The sequence below is a fragment of the Mirounga leonina genome, unplaced genomic scaffold (assembly GCF_011800145.1).
Source record: "Mirounga leonina isolate KUSES-001 unplaced genomic scaffold, KU_Mleo_1.0 Mir_129, whole genome shotgun sequence".
Lineage (NCBI taxonomy): Eukaryota > Metazoa > Chordata > Mammalia > Carnivora > Phocidae > Mirounga > Mirounga leonina.
Window position 1 is genome coordinate 59004691 of NW_023270323.1, and position 14805 is coordinate 59019495.

The window sequence follows — 14805 nt, forward strand, 5'->3', positions numbered from 1 at the left end:
ACAAAAAAGTCCAAATTATAGCAAGAGAGTATTAAAACAAGTCCAAATTATAGCAAGAGAGTATTTTATTTTTCAGGATATCTTCAAGGAAATTAAAATAGAAAAGCTACCTGCTATGTTTGTATATAGTAAGAAGTCACTTATAGTTCTGAATATAATAAGGGGTAATTAGTAATAGTACAAAAAATTAATGAAATAAGAATAAGACAATTATTACCTCAATAGAAAACAAAATAAGATGTAAGAAAATAAATAAAATTGTAGTAGATTTAAAGTCTTGGGTATAAGTGATAAATCATATTAAGGTAATAATAAGGAAAATATGGAATATTTACCATCATTGAGAGACAAAGATAGGAAAAATGTGTGTTTTTGTGCATGGCTCTGTGTGTGTGTGTTTGTGAATGTGTGCTCTGGTATGTGCCTACCCATGTGGGGCAGTTAAATGAGACAAGTCTTCATGTTTAATAGTAGGAAGTCTAAAACTAATGTCTATACTTGAAATTCATGACATAGTAACACGAATATACCATTAAGATATATGAGCAAAAGAATAATAGAAAAAGCTGAAGAGTTAAAGTGGTCGCTTTTAGAGAACAAGATGAGTGTTAAGTGACAAAACAAGAGACTGTTTCTAGACCTTGTAAGTCTTAAAGTTATTATACTTAAAAACCTGTGTATTTTACTAAAATAAAAAATGTAAAATAAAAGCAAAGATAAATCCCATTATTATTTTAAAAAGATGTCTGCAACATAATTTTATATATTTTGAGTAAAAAGGGAAAAAATGAAAGGAATTTAATAAAGCAAGTAAGCCATGAATCTGGTACACAACATTGTTAATAAAGAAATGCTTACAAACATGCATAAACAATAAAAACATGAAAAGTTACTTTGCAAAACATCATCTTTAGTTAACTTTGGATATTTGGACTTTTGCATTCTTCACAGTCATTGAAAAGAAATATCTAGTCTAATAAATTCATGTAAAGAATAAAAAATAAATTATCAGAAAGTTTAAGAGAATTGTCTACCTTTACTCTTTGAATTAAGGGCAAAAAATGATAAATTAAAATGTTTGCAGGGCGCCTGGGTGGCTCAGTCGACTAGGCGTCTGTCTGCCTATGGCTTAGGTCATGATCTTAGGGTCCTGGGATCAAGCCCAACATCAGGCTCTCTGCTCAGCTGGGAGTCTGCTCCTCCCTCTCACCCTCCCTCTGTGCTTTCCCTCTCTCTCTCTGTCTCAAATAAATAGATAAAATCTTTTAAAAAAATGCTTAAGCCCATCCTGTTTTATCTGTACATGAATCTATTTCCCTTTTATAACTTATACATCTGTTTAGAAGTCTAACACTTGAAAACAGGTTAACAAATATATATGGAATATTTATGATATTTGACCATGTCTTGGCCTCAAAGTTAACTTCGTAAAATGCTATAGAAGACAAATGCTCCATGACCACATTGCAATAAAATGAGATATTAACAGAAAAACAAACAAACAAAAAACAAGACAACTTTGACATCCAGGAAAAAAAAAATGTTAGAAAACAACTCATGGGTCAAAGGAAAATTGCAGACTTTTAAAATAATAACTGTAGTAGTAACAAGTTTAATAAAAATAAATTACACACTTCCCTGAAAAAAACTAGAAATAATTTAAACTAAAAAGGCTAAAAGAAAATGAATAGAGAAAAAAATCACAAACTGATGTTTAAAAAAATAAAGCAGCAATAAAAACTATTTTAGAAAATAATCAATAAATTAGAATACTGCTAGTTATATAAGAAGAAATTTTATTTTATTTTTTTAACATTTTATTTATTTATTTGAGAGAGAGAGAGCATGAGCATAAGCGAGGGGAGGCAGAGGGAGAAGCAGACCCCCTACTGAGCCACCCAGGTGTCTGTCCCAAGAAGAAATTTTAAATACACAAATTTAGAAACAACAAGGGCCAAATAATATTGAAACAAAGAAAATAAATTACCTTAAAGATGTTTTTATTATATCCCTGCACACATAATTTTGGGAAAACACATGAAATGGATAATTTTCTAGAAAAATTATAATTTATCAAAGCTGACCAGAACAGATATAGAGCCTAACTGACTAAATGCCATAAAGGGAAAAAAGGAGAAATTAAGGAACCCTACAGAAGAAACTAACTAAATCCAAACTTTAACACAACTGTCCCCATGATACCTAAGCTGTTCTACAGCATAATAAAGATAAGCTTCTAACTTCCTTTTATGAAATGAGTATATAACAATAACAACAAAATATTTATGGACCAACCTTATTTAAGAATATCAATGCAAAAATATTAATTGAATTTTTAATTAATAGAATCCAAAAGTACATTAAAAGTATAATAAAAATATAACATGAATAAATGCAATCTATTTCAGGAATGCAAAGATTATTAAGTAATAAGAACTCTAATAATATCATTGTATAACCATATGAATAGAACTAAAGAGGAAAATTATACTTTTTCATCTCAATAGATATAAGAAGACATGTCACCATGTCAGCACTTGTTCAAATTTAAGTGCTCAATAAAAGAGGAATTGGTGGGAACTTTGTTAAGATGATCATGTATATGTGCTCATAAGAACATATTGAATACTGGTAGGCATTTGCGTTGAAAGATACAGCCAGGCCTAATGCCAGTATCTTAGTTAATGGGGAACACATGAGATTTTTCACAAATGTCAGAAAAAATCAACTCTCTGCACCATTATTTAACAATGTATTGGAGTTACGAGCCATTGCAATTAGACAAGATCAAGCATTCAGAAACATAAGAATTAGAAGTGAAAAGATGAAATATCTGTTTGAAGTTAATATGATTAAATTTCTGGAAACCCAAAACAATCAATATGAAAACTCTAGTAACTTTATAGAATTACAGTTGAATAAACAAATTTACAAAAAAATAGGACTCATAAATTCACAGTCATGAGCAGGGGCTTTGAGGAATCAGGAATCAGGTGAACTGAATAAGTGCAAAAAGAGTCCATGATTTTGGTTCCAGGAAGATAATTCTGGCTACTGAATTGAAAAGGAGCTGAATAGGGTAAGGTAGGATTCAGAGTGCACATTTGGGAAGCTTTCATGATAACCCAATGGCAAAATCGTGATGGTAGTAGGTGGATCAAGGAAAAGTGATGAGAAGTAGATCCCAGATATATCTGAAAACCAGAGCTGGCAGGATTTGTTATTATATGTGCAATGTTACAGGAATCAATTTGCCTAAATGAACCAGCAATGGTTTATTTTGTGTCTCCCCTCAGTGTTCATTAGTTTGGTTTTTTTTAGGAGAGACATTCAAATTAAAGAATGCCATGCCTCATCTACTGAAAGCATGAGAATGAGATGGTCATCTGTCCCGTAGTAAAAAGATATCATTCAGTTTCCTATTGAGCTGTAACAAATTAGCACAAACTGGGTGACTTAAAAATCACAACTATAATATGTTGTAATTCTGAAGTTCAGAAATCTTAAATGGATCTTGCTGGACCAAAATCAAGGCATCAGCCTTTAAGGCTGCATTTTTTCTAAAGATTCTATGGATGAATCTGTTTCCTTGCCTTTCCCTGATTCTAGAGGCTGCCTACATTCCTTAACTAGCGGTCCCTTCCATATTCCAAGCCAACAATGGGCAGTTGAGTCTTTCTTACCTCACATTTGACTCTGCTTCTGTTTTCACATCTCCTTGTCTGATGTTGATTTTGCTGCCTCCATTCCACTTCTACGGACACTTGTGATTACACTCTGCCCATTCAGATGATCCAGGTTAATACTACATCTCAAGATCCTTAATCGTGTCAGTCATAGAAAGACAAATACCATAGGATTTCACTCCTATGTGGAATTTAAGAAAAAAACAGATGAACATAGGGGAAGGGAAGGAAAAATAAAATAAAAGGAAAACAGAGGAGGGACCCTTAACTAAGGAAAAAGCTGAGGGTTACCAGAAGGGAGATGGTGGGGGGGGAATGGGGTAACTGGGTGATGGGCATTAAGGAGGGCACTTGAAGTAATGAACACTGGATGTTGTATGCAACTGATGAATCACTGAATTCTACCTCTGAAACTAATAATACAGTATATGTTAATTAAATTAAATTAAAATAAAAAATTAAAATAATAATCCTAAAAAAAAAAAACAACTATTGCCATGTGAGGCAACATATTCACAGGTTCTAAGAATCAGGACACGGACAAATTTGGAGGGCTGTTATTCTGTCTACCACAAGTATATAACATATGAATTAAGAATTTGTCATAAGGCCAGATTTGAATCCTTTAACCATTTATTGTGTAAGCTTAGGCAAACACTATCATTCTAAGCCTCCAATGCCACATAAAATGGAGGTAATAACTGAATCTACCTCAGAGAGTTTGGGGGTGTGTTTTTAATAAAGTAATGCCTGTAAAGAACTTGGCATGGCTTGGCACATAGAAGGTACTCAATATACGTTAGTTTCCATAATGATACCATTAAGGGAAACATTAGTAAGATGTAGGACTATATAAGCTTATCTGACAGTCACTTTACTGAGTCTTACTCAATTAACAGTCAAAAGTCTCCTTTCTAACTTCAGACCAGTTTTGAATTCCGTATTTGCTCATCAAGCCCTCATGAATAAAATTTCAAGCTATTTAACTCCATTGAGAATGCTTATGGATCCTTTCTGTTATCTATCATGACAAGAAAGGCTTCCATATTTGAGTCATATACAGTTATAATGTCAACCATGTTATCATTTAAGTTATTTATGAAAATTTTGAAGAGGAAAGGACTGAAAAAGAAATCTCAAGAAAGCAATTGTGAAATGTCTCAAAGTTGACATTTGTATAAGTTACTAAGATTTTGTCAGATCTAACTCCATCCTTCTAGCGTATGTGTGCATGAAGCTGGAGCTGAAACTCAGAAAACTATCCTTCTCCTTTGCCAGCGATGTGCTGCTGGTTTTGCCAATAGAAAGAGCTGGAGAAAACTGGCAGTCAGAAGGAGATGAGAAACAACGGACTCATTTCTATGTGCTTGAGGTCTGTGTCATCTCAACAAGGGACTTTCATGTGGAGAGGAGAAGTTGATTCCAACAGCACTTGGGTCCGATTGGATTTGGAAGTGTCTTTCAACACTCTTCAGAAGTGGCCTCCATGCATCCCCTCAGAGGAGCCAGGATCAGGCATAGTCACTTCCTCCTCAGGGGTTTGAGTTCTAGCTCTGCAAAATCCTTTCTTCACGTTTCTGAGGCATTCACATCTGTTGTGCAACACCACCTCCTCAAAGATCTGGTGCCTAATCCACTGGGTCTTTTCGCCAAGCCTCTAGTTTCTCACAACCTGAAAATGTTCATTTGATTTTCTTTCCTAGAAATGTTGGCTGTTTCCTGATAATAGCCCTAGGAATATAATACCTCAGTTTCCCTTTTGAATTTTAATTTCTTCAATACTCATTCATCCAGTTTCCTTTATTAAATTATCTCTGCTAAAATAACAAGTGATTTTCCTTTCTTTTTTTTTTTTTTCCTGACTCTATGCTTAACAATGCATCAGTCCAATTTTTCTGGGAAAATTAGTTACAGATTTCTCTAACCATCTTTTTATAAAGTTAATGTTTCTTTACTTCTTAGAAGGATACCAGTGCACCATTAAATGTCCAAATGAAGTTTTCAACCTAGTATTTTTCATGTGTTTTTACATAGCATTTGAGAAGCCTCTGTCTGCTTTTCTCTGAAAACCTATTCAGCTCAAGGTGGTCTTGGCTTGGTTGCCCCCATTTCCCATATTTTGTCCTCAAATGTAAGCCCCTGAGTTCCCACCTTTCTTATGGCACCAACTACTGAGCTCTCCATTCATTTCCCACCATTTATATCTGGATTCCCTTTATCTCACTTTCCCTGAATCTTCTTAGTGACTGTTCCTGGGTCTCAACTCCGTGAACCCCCACTCAACCCCTAAAGCCTCTTCCATAGACAGCCTCTTGGCCTTGATCTCTGTCTTCATGCTATCCCTCCTAAAATCTTTCCAACATATCAGTTCTCATCTGTGCACCTGTTTCTCCAGTTGAATACATGTGCCAGCCGGCAGTGCTTTCTTTTCTTCATGGCATCATTAACACAGTCCCAGAGGCTGAGCCAGATTCTAAAGTCATGTAGAAGAATGTAGGATAAAGCCTATGTGTCAGGTTGATGAAGGATCAAATACACTTTAAAAGAAGCCATCCTTAGAATAGAAGCAAAATGGGTCTATCTTAGATTCCTACCTTCACACTGCTTCTTTTAATATCTTTCTTTATAGTTTAACAACTGTCACACTCAAATACTAACTCCAAAACCAAAAAAAAAAGTTCACTTTTAGAACGTATTCTTATGGGGAACAATGGTAGGCTTTTGCCCCATTATTCCTGCAACCCAATATCTGAAGATCCCTGCCCTATTTATTTCTATTCTTATTCCAGATTTTCTGTACTCTTTTCTTTCTTATATGTCTACCAGATATCTCAGTACTAATTTGCCCCTTATCTGTTCTCTTTATCTACCTGAACGCCGCTGCTCTGGGTTCCCTGGTCCTCTATTATGGTGAGACTCATCTCTCTCTAGCTGCATCTGGCATTTTTAAACTCTGTCCTCTAAATTCAACTGCAGCTCTTTCTGTTTGAAGACATGTTTTTTCCCTCCCTTTAACATACATCTTTTCCATTCCCTCTTATCAGCAAGTTCCCTTTCTAATTTTATTTAACTCAATACAAAAGTGAGCTCATTCAAGGAAAATATAAGGAAATAATAATGCATATGCTATGCAAATACAGCAAAAATGATGAGAGCACACACTAATCTTTAATGTTTTATAAAAACGTTTTTTGAGCTACTGGATGAACAACTGTACTAAAGAAGAACAAAAACCATTCTGCTTGTTCTTTGTGAATTTTTGATGGCTCCCAGTGATCATTGTTTTCTTTTATAATTTGTCTGAATCAGCATATTAATAGTTTATGTATTTATTCTGCTTGGTAGAGATACAAGTTTTACCAACATGCATTTAAACACAAAAACCAAACACACAAAAAACCTAGTGTTCTCTGTTAAAAAACAACAACAATAACAACAATATTAATTGCCAGTCTTTTAAAACATGGTGAAGCATCAGCCACCGCTTCTGAAAGCTAACTGAAAGCCACTTCGTGTTCTCATATGACAAGTTTTCAGAGTTCTCTGGAAAGGAAATCCTCAAGATCAAGAGATTTGAATTGATTTTAAGCAGCCAGGGGCTTTATTATAATTTCACAAATCACTGCTTTTCATTCCTTATTACTGATATTTATTCAGTTCTTGCCAATTTAGTCAATAATATTGTAGAAAAATTTATGGTGACAGATGGTAGACTATGCTTATTGTGGTGAGCATTGACCAATGTATAGAATTGTCAAATAACTGTGTTGTACACTTGAAACTAATATAACATTGTATGTCAAGTATACTTCGGGGCGCCTGGGTGGCTCAGTCGTTAAGCATCTGCCTTCGGCTCAGGTCATGATCCCAGGGTCCTGGGATCGAGCCCCACATCGGGCTCCCTGCTCTGCGGGAAGCCTGCTTCTCCCTCTCCCACTCCCCCTGCTTGTGTTCCTGCTCTCGCTATGTCTCTGTCAAATAAATAAATAAAACCTTAAAAAAAAGTATACTTCAATAATACAAAATTTTCAAATATAAAAATTGTTTTGAAAATTTTTTGAAAAGATCTCTTCTTGAAAGATAAAAAAGAAGCAAAATAGGTGGGGATGGCTATGTTTTTAAAGACTGTCTGGCTTTAGCAAATTGATTTGCTTATTGTTTTCTTACATATACATAATTATAATGTGTAATCAAAAGTAAAATAATTTATGAAATATAGTGTCTATGTCATCACTTTAATGACCACACTAAGCTAATGTATTTATTTGCAATAGCCCTATTTAACAACAACAAAAGCACATGCACCGTCTATTACACTTTCAATTATGTATTTGAGAAGTTTGTATCTAATTATAACTCAATGTCAGGTTTCCTATGAGAGTTTATTGATGGTCTCAGTGTGTTTCTAATGTTTAACACTAATATTTAACGTCTATTTGAACCAGTGTTTGCATTTGGGCTGAAATCCAAATTGTGAGTTCCTTTATAGTGTTCTACCCACTTCCAGAAAATCTAATTATCTCAACCAAAGCTTAAATCTGAATGATATTAATATAGTCAATTTTTTTTATCATAATTAGACTGTGCCTAAACAAAACTGGAAAGTACTTTAATTTAATTGAGAGAAAAAGTTGATGCAGAAGAGGGGTATTTAATTCAGGCAATATATAGGTATTGATGATAATAACAAATAGACAATGGTGTAAAGAACAAAGCATCTGGATATAGAAAGCTTGATGTAAAGTGCTTAATCTAGTACAACACGCGTTACTTTGGGCAATTTATTTAATCTCTCTGTAGGGACAATAAAAACACACATGGCACAGCTTTTTGGTAAGCATACAATGGTATGCTATTTATAAATTACATAGAGAACAGGCTAGACATAGATGGTTTTCAATAATGGTAAAGAATTACTTTATTTAGGGGTGCCTGGGTGACTCAGTCATTAAGCATCTGCCTTCGGCTCAGGTCGTGGTCACAGGGTCCTGGGGTCGAGCCCTGCATCAGGCTCCCTGCTCTGCGGAGAGCCTGCTTCTCTCTCTCCCACTCCCCCTGCTTGTGTTCCCTCTCTCGCTGTGTCTTTCTCTGTCGAAAAAATAAATAAAATCTTAAAAAAATATAAGAATTACTTTATTGGGGACACCTGGGTGGCTCTGTTGCTTAAGCATCTGCCTTTGGCTCAGGTCATGGAGCCCCATGTCAGGCTTCCCACTTAGCGGGGAGCCTGCTTCTGCCTCACCCTCTCCCCCACCTCCCCATTTGTGCTTGATCTCTCGTGTGCATTCTCTCTCTCAAATAAATAAAATCTTTTTAAAAATTTTAAAAAGAATTATTTTATTAACACTATTTTTAAATGCCTGCATTATACCAGTCATTTGATGTTAAAATGTTATCTGCACCAGCAAGTTGAAATGAATAAAAATGACATTAACAATAATGCATATCTTAATTCAGAGTTCAAAGAAAGAAGGTCAAAGAGGAATTGTGTCCTTCAACTAAGCTAAGCATTTATAACACCTCATAAAGTCAAAAATAATTTAAAAATTGGCAATACATATTGAACACTTATTGTAGGCCAGGAATGGCATAATCATAACAACACAGCACAACATACCTCTGATGAATATATTATTATCTTCATATGTATCAGGAATATGGGCTGGGGAATCAGAGATCTCACCAAAAGTGACTAACTCCATAGCAAGAGTGTTGCTAGTATTTAAATACAGACTTTCACAGTGTTGATGCCCATCTTTTAAACACTATTACCTACATATGCAATGGAATCACTTCTTGAAATGCAGGGTTGAAGAGATGATGGAGTCCACAGTTGGGTAGGGATTACCAGCACTGATTGTGAATTCACTTAAAGATCATGTCCACCAATTGAAATTTTTAAAAATCCCGGGAAAGACTAGGATCAGCCTAGCTTAAATCCTGCAATTTTCCTGGAGCAAAACATACAGCTGAGAGAACAGAATACCACATTAGAATCATCTTGGAGCATAGGCCCAACTCTATGTTCAGGGGGATGCAGTTCAAAATTGGCAGCCTCCACTAAACCTTATGGATTGAAGAAACATGTCTCAGAAGATATTTTCTCACTATTCAGGGAAAAATAAACAACCTGCATCCACTAGTAGGACCTTTCCTTGCCTATATTTTTTTGTGGATCAGAAAATAGTGGCCTTTCCCTAGAAGGCACTGTGTTAAGTGGCATGGTTGGGAAATCAAACAAGAGATGGTTGGTACTCCCACTTCCCCTCTCAGTTGATTGCCTTCTGCAGTAGTCTTGTCTACTAACAATGTTCTGAGATAATAGAATGAATGGTGGAAGGAGAGTATAAACGCAGGGGAAGAGAAAGGGAGAGATCAGATAAAGTACTCAGGATACACACATTTTTCCCCCATATCCATTTAGGAATCTGGCACAGCATCCCTTGGAAGACTTGTAGCTCTTGCTTTCTTTCACCTTGGAACATACTAACTCACAGATATTATAATGTGTCCTTTGGGGGAATGTAGTATTCTCTTTAAACTAGTGTGGGGTACTTCAAACCTAGAAGCAACATTATATTAGAGCACCATCCCCCAAGGGGCAGGGCTGGAGAAAGTTGTCAATTTTTGTCTTTTTCTGTACCCTGATTAAGCAGGGTGTGTAACATAGCTGACATTCAACCAGTCAAGTATCAGGGCAATCAAGCATATTTATATGGATTTTCCATCCTTTTCAATCAATCTGTTATCAATGCACAAGATCATTGAAGAGCATAAACATGTAATTGGGATCATTAGTCATGACCCTCCAACACTGCTACTTATTTTCACAGGTAGAGAGATCCTTGGGAATCCAGTGGTCCTCCACAAAGTTCCTGAAGGGCTCTAAATACTTGGGTTTCATAAAGTTTGTTAGTTAATTCTCTGAAAACCAGAATATTTGACCAATGATAATTAATATTTATTTTAGAATGTTGGATAACATAGGCTTAACTTCCTTTGAGATTATCATTATTTATTACTTATTTTATGTATTCAAAATATAGATATTCTAGATAGACTTAAGCTTTTCCTTACCATAAAGAAGCAGATAAAGGAATGGCTTAGGGTATAGACACTCAGGATTCCAACTACCATGTTTATATGCTTATGAGAAGTCTTCTTGGGCTGGTGGTGAGAGGTGGAGGTGATGGGAAGGAATGTGATACAAAATAATTTATGCATCAAGAATACTCCTATAAACCTGTGTGCTGTTTGAAAGTGAGTTCAATAGATGAGATCCTTCTGAATTAGTCATTTTGAAACAAATCTTTCCCGCTGAGATTTTCACTGTCATTTTCAACACTTGGATAAATTAATTCAAATAATCAGCTCCTGCAAATCACCACCATTACTGAAAATCTCTGGCTGCATCATCCAAATGTTATAAGAATCCTGCCATTCTGATTCTTGTCCTTCTAGGAAAATGAAGGCGCTCCCTTTATAATAATGCATTAATCATAGGTTCTTTTAGTGACTATGAGATGATTCTGTAGTCAGCATGAATTGCCCTCATTTTGAGATTTTTGTACAATGACTTTGTGCTATGATATCTTAAGAATAAGAAGAGTTATTGTCAAGTTCATTATCTCAGCAGGGTATGTTTGTGGTGATGAAACTGCCAAGCTTCATCAAGTTGTTCATGCTTTTTCCATTTTATTAACATGACCCAATTCAGCCTCCCTCTGATAACTCATTTTGATTTTAACTCACTTTAAAAATGAGTCAATTTGATTTTTAAAACCTTGTTGATTTAAAGTTATTTCAACATTTCCTGATATAATATCTTGTATTTTAGAGGGGGAACAAATGAGATCCTCTTGACTCAGCAATCTTAAGAGGAAAATGTCAGAAAGTGGAAAATTGACAAATGTAAAAGTGGCATTAGTTCACTTTTCTTTATTTTTTTTCCTCCAACTGCTAACTTTCTTCTGTCATTCTTAAAAATCACTTAACCATTAATTCTCCAATCACGATCCTGGCCCGTCCAAACTACTTTTAATCTACTTGACTATGCCTTGACAGCATGCAGTCATATTTGGTACAAGTAAAAGAGCCCAGCATGGTAAGTGAAGAGAGAGACAATCCCCACAAAACCGCCAGATTTCATGAAACATGATTTATGCCATTCCATTTTTATTACACTACTCTCTGCTAACATAGCCAGCTACTACCTTGTTCCATTCTCATCTTGCTTTTTCTAAGATTTAGTCTAATGTTCTCTGACGCATACAGAATGCTAGTGGCAATATCTTAGCAACAATTTAGAGTATAATTCTGAAGTGTATAATAGTGCTTGCAGGGAACCCACAAATAAAAAAAAAAAAAGCATAAAAGTAGTGCCTCCAAGGTAATTTTTAAAATGCTCATATGAAATTCTGAATAAATATTATCAGGTAAATAGCAATATTAGCAGTAGTTCAGTTCCTAGACTAGCCCAAAATATAATTCATTTGCATTAAAAAGCAATAACAATTAAAAGTTTTGAAATACTAATCAAAAAAGTGAAAATAAAATGAGATTGATTTTTCCATGTATCTTTTTTTTTTTAAGATTTTACTTATTTATTTGAGAGAGGACAGAGAGAGTGAGAGAGAGAGAGCAAGTAGGATCAGGGGGAAGAGAAGAGGGAGAGGGAGAAGCAGACTTCCAGCATCACGACCTGAGCCAAAGGCAGATGTTTAGCCAACTGAGGCACCCACACGCCCCATCCATGTATCTTTAATATTTATCCTGGAAGGACGTTTATAGACAAGTGATGTGACAGATCAAAAGGCATAGCATATAAGAGTTAGAAACCTTAAATTTGCACTTTGCTTTTTTATTTATTTATTTATTTATTTATTGCTAATGCCACATCCAGTTCCTCAAAGTTAGACACTTAGGCTCTTTATTGATAGTCTTGGTGCGATTAAGTTCTAAATTCAGGCATTGCTGTAGCTTCGTTTCCCAATCTCAATTCAGTCGAATTTTGAATAAAGCATAATAGAGGACCAACCATGACATCGAAACTTTGCATCACTCCAGAAAACTCCTAATTGACCTCTAGTAACTTTCAGGGGCCCATATACGGGCTTTGGGATGGTCCATTAAATTCTGCTATACTTTCAACATCTCACCCCCTCCCATCCATTGTTTCTGTCTTAATCTGTGTTTAGAAATTCTGCCCCTGACTCCGACAAGCATCCCATCCCACTCTAAGACCAGAAACTTCATTTGAATATCAACCACTTTTGGACAGTTGGTGGGGAGTGGGTGGAGCTTTCATTTCATTTTCGATGGGTCCCACTGACGCCAAACAGTGTGAAGATTGCTCAAGGCTTCTCTCATGTTTGCTCCGCCTACTGGCCATACCCTTCCGACATTTAACCTTGGACATTGAGTTATTCAGTGTTTCCCTGACGATAGGAATGTATTAATGAATAGCTTATTAGCACTCCAGACTGAACCTTTTTCTAACATTATCTCCAGCTTATTAATTCTCTTACTGTCTGTCCTGCTCAATGGATCGATTCTGTGCTATGTTCTACCTATTCTCCATCATTTTATACCTAAAAATAAATCATGCAGAGCTGATTCACCAACTATGACTGAAAATACTACGATAGAATTTAAACATTCTTTCTACTCTATGGGATATACCTCTGAAAATAAGCTGTTAAAATAGTGACAACTTTTAGAGACTGTTTCTGAATGCTCTCTGTCCTTACTGCTAGAGTCTTGTAACTATCCCCATCCTTAAGATATCATATCTGTGTACATTGCTTCATTCATTAATGCCTACTTTTGAAAGAAGTGTCCCAAGTTCCAAAAGACGAGGGAACAAAAAATCGTGAGTCTTTCTGAAATGCTTTATGGGAAAGTCCTTTGTCTTTAATATAAGGATTACTTAATAGGTAAATGCTTTGCTATGAAATGACTATTTGTACTCCCCAAATTCATATGTTGGAACCCTCATCCTCCGTGTAATAGTATTTGGAGATGGGGCCCCTGAAAGATAATTTGGTCATGAGGTTAAAGCCCTCATGATAAGATGAGTGCCTTTATAAGAAGAGACATTTCAGAGCTTATTTCTTTTTTTAATTTAAAATCAATTAATTCACATATAGTGTGTTAATAGTTTCAAAGGTAGAGTTTAGTGATTCAACAGTTGCATATAACACCCAGTGCTCATTACATCAAGTGCCCTCCTTAATGCCCATCACCCAGTTACTCCATTCCTCCACCCACCTCCCTTCCAGCAACTCTCAGTTTGTTCCTATAGTTAAGAGTCCTTTATGGTTTGCCTCCCTCTCTGATTTCATCAGAGCTTATTTCTTATCTCAAGTTTCGGCCATGTGAGGATATAATGAGAAGAAACCATCTGCAAACCAGGAAGTAGGCTCTCCCTAGACCCTGAATCTGCCAGCATACTATCTTGGACTTCCCAGCCTCTAGAATTGTGAATATTAAGTATTTATTGTTTCAGCCACCCAGTCTATGATAATCTATTATAGCAGAGGAAACTGATCAAGACATGCTTATTAACTAATTATTAACCTATTATTCAACTGACCAAGTGTCTTTTTGAGTGCTTGCGTGTGAATGTTTGTCTGTTGTGGTTTACATTTTTGGATTGTTGATCCCTTTGCGATTCTCTCTTTGGGAAAATACATGTATTCAAACAAACACCATTTAGTGGTAGGCCATTATATGGACAAAAAAGCAAAATTTCTTGGAATTGGAGGTAGCAGAGATTTCTGATCTCAGTACAAGAGAAGCAAAAATCTCAAAACTCAGAACCCAGCCATATGACATAATTATTAGCTTACAATGATTGATTTTTAAGCTAGCGTTAGCTTAATTTAGTTTGGTTCACTTTTGTTTTGTTTTTAGTTGTGATTTGACCAGTGATATAAAAAGCAGAACACTCTTACTTAGGTCTCTGCTCACCTACAGTGCATCTCACTCCATGTGAGACTATTCCAAATCTCTAAACATCAGCATTGCCTCTAAGAGATACAAGACTCAAAGCGTAAGTCATGTTCCCTTATATAAGCATCATTATCTTCTTAGAGTCTTTGTACTACTTATTTGCAAA